Source organism: Bubalus bubalis, chromosome 6 (genome assembly GCF_019923935.1).
Source record: "Bubalus bubalis isolate 160015118507 breed Murrah chromosome 6, NDDB_SH_1, whole genome shotgun sequence".
Taxonomy (NCBI): Eukaryota; Metazoa; Chordata; class Mammalia; order Artiodactyla; family Bovidae; genus Bubalus; species Bubalus bubalis.
This window is the reverse complement of record NC_059162.1, coordinates 31,783,125-31,795,866: the sequence shown is the minus strand read 5'-3', so window position 1 is coordinate 31,795,866 and position 12,742 is coordinate 31,783,125. Positions and strand designations below refer to the sequence as shown.

Here is a 12,742-nt window from a genome sequence, read left to right as displayed (position 1 = left end):
CTGAAATGGTTCATCAAGTCTCCAGTGACCTCCAGTGGTCAGTTCTCAATCCTTGTCTTACTTGACTTGTCAACAGCATTTAACAGTTGATCAGTTCCTTTTCTTTCAAATAGTTTCTTTTTGTTCCAAGAAACCACATATTTGGCTTTCCCCTTACCTTAATGGCTGTTGCATCTGGTCTTTTCTTTGCTGGCACCTCTCTCTATGATTTATTTTAACTTAGTATGGTGAATTGGGAGAAGGCAATTGCACCCCATTCCAGTACTCTTGCCTGGAAAATCCCATGGATGGAGGAGCCTGGTAGGCTGCAGTCCATGGGGTCGCTAAGAGTCGGACACGACTGAAGCAACTTAGCAGCAGCAGCAGCAGCAGCATGATGAATTACATTATTTTTAAATTGTGATAGAATACACATAACATAAAATTTACCACTGTAACCATTTTTAAGTGTATAGTTTAGTGGCACTAAGTACATCTACATTTTTGTGAAATTGTTCATCCATCTCCAGAACTTATTTTCATCTTCTCAAACTGAAACTCCATATCTGTTAAACACTAATTCCCATTTCCTACCTCTGGCAACCACCATTCTATTTTTTGTCTATGAATTTGATTATTAACTATTATAGATACTTCATACATGTGGAGTCATACAGTATTTGTCCTTTCGTGACTGGCTTATTTCACTTATTATAGCCTCAAAATTGATCCATGTTGTAGCAGGTATCACAGTTTCATTTAAAGCTGAATAATAGTCCATTGTATGTACATACAATTGTTTGTTGTTGTTTAGTTGCTAAGCCATGTTCGACTTTTGTGACTCCATGGACTGTAGCCCACTAGGCTCCTCTGTCCATGGAATTTCCCAAGCAAGAATACGGGAGTGGGTTGCCATTTCTTTCTTCAGGGGATCTTCCTGAACCAGGGATCCAACTGGGGTCTCCTGCATACGCAGGCAGATTCTTTACCTCTGAGCCACCAGGGAAACCCCATGAACATACGACATTTTGTTTATCCATTCATCTATTGATGGACGCTTGGGTTGTTTGCACTTTTGTCCTATTGTGAATAATACTGCTGTAAACATGAGTATACTACAAATATGTGGTTGAATCCCTGCTTTCAGGTCTCTTAGGTCTATACCCAGAAGTGGAATTGCTGGATTATATGGTAATTGTATTTTTAATTTTTTTGAGGAATTGCCATACCTTTTTCCACATTCCCACCAGCAGTGCACAAAGATTGTAATTTCTCCACATCCTCACCAAGACTTGTTTTCTGGTTTCTTCATTTGTTTTGTTTTGGTAATAGCCATCCTAATGAATATAAAGTGGTATTTCATTATGGTTTTGATTTACCTTTCCATGAAAGGTAAAATGAGCCTTTTCATGAGCCTCTTGAAAGTGAAAGAGAAGAATGAAAAAGTGGACTTAAAAGTCAACATTCAGAAAACTAAGATCATGGCATCTGGTCCCATCACTTCATGGCAAATAGATGGGGAAACAATGACAGACTTTATTTCCCTGGGCTCCAAAGTCACTGCAGATGGTGACTGCAGCCATGAAATTAAAAGATGCTAATTTTGGAAGAAAAGTTATGACCAACCTAGACAGCTTATTAAAAAGTAGAGACATCACTTTGCCAACAAAGGTCAATCTAGTCAAAGCTATGGTTTTTCCAGTAGTCATGTATGGATGTGAGAGTTGGACTATAAAGATAGCTGAGCACTGAAGATGCTTTTGAACTGTGGTGTTGGAGAAGACTTTTGAGAGTCCCTTGGGCTGCAAGGAGATCCACCCAGTCCATCCTAAAGGAGATCAGTCCTGGGTGTTCATTGGAAGGACTGATGCCAAAGCTGAAGCTCCAATACTTTGGCCACCTGATGCTAAGAACCAATTAATTTGAAAAGATCTGATGCTGGGAAAGATTGAAGGCAGAAGGAGAAGGGGATGATGGAAGATGAGATGGTTGGGTGGCATCACTGACTCAATGGACATGAGTTTGAGTAAAAACTGGGAGTTGGTGATGAACAGGGAGGCCTGGCGTGCTGCAGTCCATGGGGTCGCAGAGTCGGACATGACTGAGCGACTGAACTGAATAATTAGCGATGTTGAGTATCTTTACATGTATATATTATCTATCCGTGTGTCATCTTTGGAGAAGTGTCTATTCAAGTCCTTTCCCCATTTTGTTTGGGCTTTTTTTGTTGTTGTTCAGTTTTAGCAGTTTTTATTCTGAATATTAACCCCTTATCAGATATATGATTTGCAAGTACTTTCTTCCAGGTAGCCATTTTAAAGTGTTGGTTTTGTCTCTTGATGCACAGAAGTTTTAAATTTTGATGTAGTCCAATTCATCAGTTTTTGCTTTTGTTGTCTGTACTTCTAATGTCATATCCAAAAAATCATTGCCAAATCCAGTGTCATGAAACTTTCCCCTTTATTTTCTTCTAAGAGTTTTATAGTATCGCTTTTACCTTTAGGTCTTTGATCTGTTTTGAATTAATTTTCATATATAGTGTAAGGCCAGAGTCCAATTAATTCTTTTGCATGTGAATATCTAGTTTTCCCAATACATATGTTGAAAAGACTGCCTTTTCCTCATTGGATGGTATTAATACCTTTGTCAAAATTCATTTGATCATTTATATAAGGGTTTATTTCTGGGCTACAAATTTTGATACGTTATATTTATTTTCATTTGTTTAGTATTTTCATTCTGCTCTAATTTCCTTTTTGATTTCTTCCTTGAATCAAGGATTATTTAGAGGTATGTTATAATTTTTGGATATTTGGGGATTTTCTTGATGTCTTTCTATTATTGATTCCACTCTTGTCAGAAAAAATACTTTGTGTGATTTAAATTTCTTTTAATTTATTGATACTTACTTATAGTCTAGATTATGGGGTCTGTCTTTCCCCCGCCCCCCTACTAGCACATGAGATCCTGGTTCCCCTGACCAGGGATCAAACCCACGCTGACCCTCTGCATTGCAAGTGCCGAATCTTAACCACTAGATCACCAGGGAAGTCCCACATGGTCTATTTAAATGTTCCATATGCCCTTATAAATAATATATATCTTGTTGTTCATGAGGTATTGTAAAGTTATCAGTCAGGTCCAATTGATTGGCAGTGTTGTTCCATTCAGCCGTGTCCTTACTGTTTTCTGCTGCTGTATCTGCCAATTACTACTAAAGGGGTGTTAGCCTCTCCAGCTGTAACGGTAGATTCATCTGTTTTCCTTGCTCTTTGGTCAGTTTTTGCCTCATGTATTTTGACACTGTTGTTGGGCACATACACATTCATTCATTCATTCATTCATGAAAGTCGCTCAGTTGTGTCTGACTCTTTATGACCCCCATGGACTACACAGTCCGTGGAATTCTCCAGGCCAGAATACTGGAGTGGGTAGCCTTTCCCTTCTCCAGGGGATCTTCCCAACCCAGGGATCAAACCCAGGTCTCCTGCAGGCGGGTTCTTTACCAGCTGAGCCACAAGAGAAGCCCTTAAGGACTGCTATATCTTCTTGGAGAAGTGACCCCTTTATCATTATGGATACTAATATACATTATACATTCCTTTCTTTATCCCTGATAATTTTCCTTGCTCGTAAGTCAGCTTGCTCTGAACTTAATATGGCTACTCCAGCTTTCTTTTGATTAGTATTAGCAGTGTATATCTTGCTCCACCCCTTTATTTTTAATCTGTGTCTTTACATTCAAAGTGGGTTTCTTGATCTACTCTGACACCTCTTTGTTTTAATTGGTGTATTTAGACTTTTGACTAATGATTTTAATGTAGCTGGATTAATAGCTACCATAGATGTGACTGTTTTCTGTTCATTGCCCTTGTTTCTTGTCTTCTACTCTTTTTCTGCTACCTTCTGATTTTAATTGAGCATTTTTTATTTCTCTTCTCTTACCATATCAGTTACACTTTTTTTTAGTGATTGCCCATGAATTTGAAATATACATTTATAACTAATCCAAGTCTAGTTTCATGTAACACTATACTACCTCACAGATAATACAGGCACTTTATAACAGTTATTTCCAGTTCCTAAAATCCCTTATAATATTGCTGTCATTCATTTATCCATCAGCTGTAATCATCTAATTCATTACTGCTGTTATTTCAAATTATTATCTGTTAGATCAGTTAAGAACAAGAAAAATAAAAGATTTAATTTTACCTTCATATATTCTTATTTGGTTTCAAGTTTCTGGCTTAAATTATTTCTCTTCTTTTCAAGAACTTCTATTAACATTTGTTACAGAGCAGATATATAAAACAACAGATTCCCCTGAAATTTTGTTTGAGAAAGTCTGTATTTCTCTGTCATTTGAAAGATAATTTTGCTGGATTTACAGAATTGTAGCTTTGTGGGGGTTTTTTCTTTCAATGCTTAAACATTTCACTTTATTCTTCTCATTTTTGTGTAATTTCTGAAGAGACATCTCATGTAATTCTCATCCTTGCTCCTCTAGAAGTTGTGTTTTCCCCCCTCTGGCTTCTTCAACATTTTCTCTTTGTCTTTGATTTTCTGCAGTTTGAATATATTCCTAGGTGTAGATTTTTTGGTGTTTATCCTGCTTGATGTTCTCTGTTTGGTATCTGTCTTCTGTTAATTGTTTAGTAGCCTTTTTCCTCCTAACTCTTCACTCCTTTTAGGCCCTGTATTTAAATATATCTGGAAGATAACTAATTCTTACCACTTCCACTGGTCCATATTGCCATCTTCTGGGTTTCATTTGCCTTCAAATAGTTCTCCCTGCTTTTGCCCTTGATCTCCTCCTCCCTTTCACCACACAACAGATTAGAGAAATCTGTCTAAAATTTCAGTGGGAACTTGTCATCCTTTGATCAGAACTATCCTGTGACTTACCTTGTCATACCAAGTAAAAGCCACTGTCCTTATGGCCTGAAAGCCCATATTTAGCTGTTTCATCTCTTACCTTACCTCCTACTAATCCTGTCATCATTGCCCTCCAATTAGGGTGCCCTCCTTTCTCTATAGAAGTCACCAGGCATCTCAAGACTTTGCTATTTCCTTCAGATGTCCACATGACTCTGTTCTTTACCACTGCGTTTAGGTCTTTACTCGAATATCACTTTTTTCATATTACAAATCTTCATGCCCTGTGAACTCCCTGTACCCCCTTTCATGCTTTATTTTTCTCCAGAATAGTTTACCAGCTGACCACTGTCTGTCTGGAGAGAGCATGGCACAGTGGAGAAAATGGTATAAAGCCAGTTTGGCTGGAGCATGTAGAGCGAAGAGGGAGCACAAACTGTGGCAGACTCTTGCAGGCCATATCAACATATTTTGACTTTATCCTAAAGGGTGGTGGCAGATCACTAAAGTATCTTAACCGGAGGGATTTGGGAGGAGCGTCACTAACATAATGAAATATGTCTTTTTTATAAAGATCATTCTATCTTCACTGCAGGAGAAAGAGTGGAGAGGGGAAAATTGGATGTGAAGGGACTCGATAAGAGGCTATTGCAGTGATCTAGGTATAAACCTATGGTAGCTTAATCTGTTAGGGTTTTCATGGCCATACAAAAAAAGAATGTTTGGAACTGATTCTTACCATGAATTCCATTTATAAACCTAGGTGGTTCAGCAATTCATAACTCTTAATTGCTAAATTAGGATCTCCCATTTATAGAATCCTCATTTGGTTCCATTACAAGAAAATGAAATCTCTCACCCAGTGTTACTCTTCTTCAATATAAAAATCCTAGAAACTAAAAATCAATATTTATGTATTTTTTTTCAGAGTCTACTAAATTTTTTATTAAAATGGAAATTCCTAGGTAATAATTTGGCAAGGACTTTTGGGGGTAGACTTTCTCAATTTAATGTCAAAAAACTTCTTTGAAATCTTGCATTTGTCTCAAATTCCAATTTTGCATGTAATTTTACCTCCAATTTGGGTCTTGGTGGGAATAGTACACTCAAGAATCATTGCTGCTTCCACTTTATCCCTTTTATATGAAAGCTTAGCATTTGACACTACTGGTGAAAAAGCATATTGACATATTTAGAGCAATGATTTTTATTTTATGTATTTTTTGTGTATTTCTTAGCATTATACACAAAACACAATATCCCCTGATTAAGTTTAGTTCTTATTTAATGGTCTGTTTTTAGACCTGATCAGATTGATTGTCTCGTGAAAGCAAGCTTTAAATAATTTCCTTATTATATTCTTCTGAACTCCTCTTATCTCAAATATAAAGAAGTTGGTTAGGACTAAGACTGTCCTCAACAGGAAATTTTGAAGACAAAGGTGTCTGTGTGTGTGTTATTTCTTGTCACAGAGCCAATGCTCTGCCCACAGGAACCTTCAGAGTTTTTGCAAATCAGAAATTCATGACAACCTGGCCATGCTAAGATAGATTTGAAGTTCTTAAAGCAAACAGACTAGTAAATTAGAATCTGAGCAGTGGTTTTCTAATGTGGCAGTGTTTTCATCAAACCAAAATGTTGATCCTGTGTTTTTACTTTAGGAGGGGAAAGCATTTAACTTCTCCCATGTTTTAAGCATTTTGTACCTACTTAAAATACGTTATTTTGTTTAATTATCAGGAACCAGTATCTTAATCCAGCTTTGTTTCCCTAGTAAGGAAATTGTATATTAACAAATAACTTTCCCAGGCTCACACAGGGATCCAGATATGCCAGGGGTTTCTTTTGATCAGGGGTTCTTAGTTTGGGTTCCTTTGTCTCCTCTTCTCTCTGTGTGCTAACAGTTTTCAGAGAACTGATGATCCTTCAATTCAATAAAGTTCAGAATCAGTAAATTTTATTATGCTGCCTCCTGATTTGGGGTTCCTAATCTGACAGTGCTGTGCACTCTTGTGTTGCATTACCTTTCCACAGTTCTTTTCCAAATACCAGTAACTCTAATTACAGTAGTAAAGCAGTGAAGTAGTAGTAAAGTGTAGTAGTTGTTTTTTAGCCAGGCACTGTGCTAAGTGCTATATATATGATTTATCTGACTTGGTGTTCACAACAGTGTTGCGGAACTATGTCCCCTTACTTTAAGGCTAACCCTCTCTGTGTGTCAAATTCCAGCCCCATTCTTTGTTTTCCTGACTGGACTTCCTGCTCCAATTTCTCAATCCTTTGTTCCTACCTACACACTTCTCATAGGAGTTGGGAGCTTTTTTTTTTTTTTAATCTTTTTTTCCCTCGAATTATCTGTTGAAAAACCTTAAGTGGCTTTCTTCCTCTGATAGGGAAATTTCAGGTCTTTTATCTTACAGGGTCTTTGGTAGCTTGCTAGCCTAATCACTGTTTAAACCACATCTGTACTCATTCTTTCCCCCTAGCTTTCTCCCAGCTGTTCATTGTAAATGCTCAAACCACCTGGACTCTTTTAAAATAATTTTTTTATTCGGCTTTTCATTATCTTGAATCTACACCTTTTTTTCCCATGAAATTCCATGTCTGTAGTGAATTCCTACCCCAACCCCTTCCCCTTTGTTGCCTTCAAGAAATGTATGTAAGGCATATAGTAAAAATCTTTCCTTGTCCCCTAATTCCTCAGTTTCCTTCCAGAGGTATTCCATGTATTTACAAGTATCTATGCACATATAAGAGTAGAGGTGATTTAGCATTTTAGAGTGTGAACTTGGGATCCAGGCTGCCAAAGTTTGAAGTGTGGATTCTCTTACTAGATGTGTGGTTTGGGCAAATTATAGTACCTACCTCATTAAGACTTTTGTGAGGATTTTTCATGGTAGTGCCTGGCATGTGGTAAGTTCTCAGTAAATATATGCTGTTAATATTGTTTTGTTGTTGTTATGTAACAAAGCAGAATACATTGGAAAGAGAATGGCATTTACTGTCAGGATAAGTTTGAATAGAGCTTCCTAGTTACTTTGCACGTAAGTCGTTAACTCAAGTTAAACCTTAGATGGTTTCCTTATCTTTATAGTGGGGGAAATCATATACAGTTTTGATATGGTAAACTAAAACAAAGGAAAGAGCTTTGTACATGATAAAATGCTCTATAGAGGTTATTGGTCACATCGTTTTACTTTCCCTTCTAGGAGAGATCACAACATTTCTGTTGGTTTTGAGAAGTGAAGTCTCTAAAGATTTCAGAAATTTGTGACAGGTATGCTGTTTTGCTCTAGAAATTATTTTAAATTCATGTGCATGCATGCTAAGTCACTTTAGTCATGTCCAGTTCTTTGGAGCCCTATGGACTGTAGCTCACCAGGCTCCTCTGTCTATGGGATTCTCCAGACAAGATACTGGAGTTGCCATGCTCTGCTCCAGGGGGTCTTCCTGACCCATGAATCGAACCCAGATCTCTTATGTCTCCTGCATTGACAGGCAGATTCTTTACCACTAGCGCCACCTGGGAAGCCTCTTTAAATTCATGCCTTTTTTTTTTTTTTTTTTTTAATTTGCTATGACTTGCTTTAGTGTTAGTCTTAAATTTTCAGATTATGGTTATGTAATTTATATGGCAATGGCCTTAAGGGAATAACATTACAGTAAATATCTCTATTTATGGAAATGTCAAGATTCTGACATCAGGATTCTATAATTGATATACTTAGCATAGATTAGTAAAGTTAACTTAGTAAGACTTATCTTTTAAAGAAAAATCTTTTGGGGGCAACATAGAAAGTATTAGTCACTGCCTATAAAATTTTCTTCATGGTTTACAAATGTTTTATTTGCCTGTAATGATAACAGTTGCTGAAGAATATTCATCTAAGTAGATTATACTACATATAAAAAGCTGTCCACCCTGATGTACTTTATGATGATTTACTCTGTTGCTAAAAGAAGATAGGCATTCCCTCCTTTTTTTTTTTTTAGGGAATATTTTTGGATAGAGTGATAGTCTCCCATATTCTGTTTAATAGTGTCATTCCCAGATTCTTCGTAGTCAGTGTTCTCGTTAGAGTTTAGTAAATAGTAGAGCAGGATTCTAGTCAGGCAGTATGGATCCTAAGTTCAGACTTCTGAACATTTCACCGTAATGCTGTGAGAAGGAGAATGACTATGAACAATTACCAATGACTTTGAGAAAAAATGAATAAAAGAACTTTTGGAAATGAAAAATACAAATACAAATTTTAAATTCAATAAATAGGTTTAACAATAGATTAGGGAATTCATGAGCTGGAAGATGACCTGAAAAATAAATTAAGCAAAATGCAGAGACACAGATAGAGCATATGTAAGAGAAGAAAAGAGAATTTGAAAATTGGGGCAGAGATTGCTAAATTCCCTTGATTTCTTTTTCCATCTGAGTAATCACTGTATTAGTCGGAAGCTTTGCTCTCCAGCTATAGCTTCCATCTCAGTGTTTTTCTGACTGTGTGTCGGTTTCAGCAATTTGGGTGCAAGTAGAAGTTACGTGTGCATAGGTTTTAGCTTTCTGGTTTATGCCTGTAAGAAGAGAGATGCGCCATCTGCTCCCGCTTCCTTCCCATAGACTGGAATGTGGGCATGGTGGTGGACTGTTTAGCTCTGTGGCACAGGGCAGTACTCTAAGGATGACAGAGCAACAAGATACAAGAGCTCAGCTCTCAGACTGCTGAGCTGCCAAACCAGTCCTGAACTGTCCCTTTCTACTGTCACGTGAGAGAGGAAAAAAATTTGAATTTTGTTTAAGCCATAGTAGAATCTCTTACTGTATCAGCCCAGTCTCATATTAACCTTAACCAATACAAGAAAAGCATAAGAAGATCTAACAGTTATCAAAGCAGAATACAGATGTGAAGAAAAGTCAAGTAGAAATAATATTTGAAGAGTTTATAATTGAGAATTTCTAAAATTTCAAAAAGGCATAAATTCAAGAAGTGTATCCTAAACAGGAGAGGAAAAAACAATACCTAAACATGTCATAGTTAAATTTGCACAAAATCAGGAATAGTCTGAAGGAGAAGACAGATTACCTTCAAAAGACCTACTATTAGACTAGTTTATGAAAAGGAAAAATTGAAACTGAAACCAAAAGAAAAGAATAACTATGGTGTGCTGAGAATAAATAACTATTAAAGCTAAAATATCTTTTAAGAATGTAGGTACATAAAGTTTTCAGAAAAATTAAAATGTTTTACCACCAGTAGAATATCATTAAGAGAAATTCTAAAAGATACACTTTGGGTAGAAGAAAGAGATCCCTGATGGAGGCTCTGAGATACTCATTGGAAAAGAAGAAAGGCTGAAAATGAAAGAGCCAGGCATCCAATCTAAATTAGAAAAAGGACAGAATAAAGAAAAGGAAATAATAGACATAAAAGTAGATATTAAAGAAATATAAAAGAAGCCAACAATGAAGAGTCAACAGAGCCAAAGTTGGTTTTTAGAAAAAGACTAATAGAATTAACAGATCTACTAGAATGCATCAGAAGAGAGACCATAATAAAAGAGATGTAACTACAGAAGCTACAAAGATTATTATAAACAAAACATGTATACTTACTAACACATTTTTTAAGGAATAACTTCAAATGGTAGATTATTGCATTTGTTGCATACTAGTATTAAGTCTTTCAAGACCACTGGTCAAATTTGCCAGAAATTTTACTCTTGGAAAAGTAATATGGTTGGATTAAACATTTTAATCCTTTACTTGAATTTGTAGAGAATATCAAGGGTACAATGAATGGAATAATTGTCTCAGTCATAATTTATTAAAAATTTTAGTAAAAACTTGTTTGGGGATAATTGATGGATGAGTTTCTTTTAGAATGGTAGTATTTGTGATCCTTTTTAATATATAAAGAAGGAAGTGTCATTTAGTAAAGAAATGTACTGCGTCAAGTTGCTTCAGTCCGACTCTTTGTGAGATATTGTGACCCTGTGACCTGTAGCCACCAGGCCCCTCTGTCCACGGGACTCTCCAGGCAAGAATACTGGAGTGGATTGGCATGCCCTCCTTCAGGTGGTCTTCCTGACCCAGGGATCAAACCATGTCTCTTATGTCTCCTGTATTGGCAGGCAGATTCTTTACCATTAGCACCACCTGGGAAGCCCTCAAAGAAATGTAAGAACCTGAGAAGCAGTGGAGACGTTTTGCTTTTAAAAGCTTTTCTTCTTTTAAGTTTTCAATGCTGGTTCGAAAAAGTGATGGCACAGTACTGGAAATGATCTATAGTGTTTTCTTTCTTTCTCTTTAAAAAAATATTGTCACCAGCCTTGTAGTTCATATTCACACTGTTCAATTGATTTAGACAGTGTACTTAAAAAAAGATGATGACTTATAGGGACACCTTCCTTATTTTCTGGAGGAGCAGTAGAAATAGTAGTGGTCAGGGAGCTCACCTCAGTGCTCTGTGATGACCTAGAAGGGGTAGGAGGCTCAGGAGGGAGGGAATATATGTAAGCATATAGCTGATTCTCATTGTTCTACAGCAGAAACCAGCACAGCATTGTAAGGCAAGTATACTCCAATTAAAAATATATATACATATATATATATATATATTTATATATGCTGCTGCTGCTAAGTCGCTTCAGTCGTGTCCGACTCTGCGCGACCCCATAGACGGCTGCCCACCAGGCTCCCCCATCCCTGGGATTCTCCAGGCAAGAACACTGGAGTGGGTTGCCATTTCCTTCTCCAATGCATGAAAGTGAAAAGTGAAAGTGAAGTCGCTCAGTTGTGTCTGACTCTTAGCGACCCCATGGACTGCAGCCCACCAGGCTCCCCCATCCATGGGATTTTCCAGGCAAGAGTACTGGAGTGGGGTGCCATTGCCTTCTCCATATTTATATATATATGTGTAAAGACACACACAAATAGTTTGAGTTTAATTCCCAGCTTAAACTGGAAGCTTTCCCAAACGTTAGAATTCTAGCTTCTCTTGAAAATTTGTGAGATATGATAATATTGGAACTGCATTCCTTTGTGGTGTTGGGGAAAATAAAACCATAGACAAAAGAAAAGAAGAATTAGTGGTGGTAACCTCTGTAGATAGGCACTTTGAAGCACACCAACACATAACAAAATCCTAGTCTGATAGACATCTGCAGGCCTAGAGAGCAGCTGGTACAGATTACAGCAAGCTCCAGGAAGGATTTTGATGGCAGCAGGGGAGAGAAGGGTATGATATTGATAGATTATCTGGCAAGCTTGGGTAGAAAATGTTGGTAGACAATTCCAGAATAAACACGCATTATATGAAAAAGGAAATGTAATCTTAGTATATTCTTTTGCTCTGTGTTAAGAGAGCTAGAATTCTCACCTACCATAATAGCAATATCTAAAACTAAAAATCAAGAGATAGGAGTATAAATATCTTACTCAGAAGTATGGAGAACACTCAGAGAAAGAACTAGAAGTTGGAAATAGGTTAAGGTTTAGAGCTTCCCTGATGGCTCAGATGATAAAGAATCTGGCTGCAATGTTAGAGACCCAGGTTCGATCCCTGGGTCGGGAAGATCTCCTGGAGAAGGAAATGGCAACCCACTCCAGTATTCTTGCCTGGAAAATCACATGGATAGAGGAGCCTGGCAGGCTCCAGTCCATGGGGTCACAAAGAGTTCCACATGGCTGAATGACTAACACACAGACGCACGCACACACACAAGGAGATACAGTGACTGCTCTTTTTATTATAAGCCTTTTCATAATGCCTGCTAATAGTACTAATTAGCATGTATTACTTTTAAGACAGTGTAAGACCTAAAGCCGGGAGAAATATCAATAACCTCAGATATGCAGATGACACCACCCTTATGGCAGAAAGTGAAGAGG

The 12,742-nt window shown here is 37.2% G+C and overlaps 1 protein-coding gene across 2 annotated transcripts in view; it reads left to right on the top strand.

Annotated features, from left to right (window-relative positions):
* Positions 1 to 12,742, top strand: part of RAP1A (RAP1A, member of RAS oncogene family) — an 81,628-nt gene that overhangs the window by 37,013 nt on the left and 31,873 nt on the right. Inside the window, exon 1 of one of the 2 annotated variants that reach the window (XM_006069465.4) lies at positions 8,067 to 8,134. The exons of the other annotated variant lie outside the window; for it this stretch is intronic. The gene's annotated coding sequence lies outside the window, so the exon portion shown is untranslated. Of the gene's footprint in view, positions 1 to 8,066; positions 8,135 to 12,742 lie in introns of those variants that run through there. 2 annotated transcript variants of the gene reach the window in all.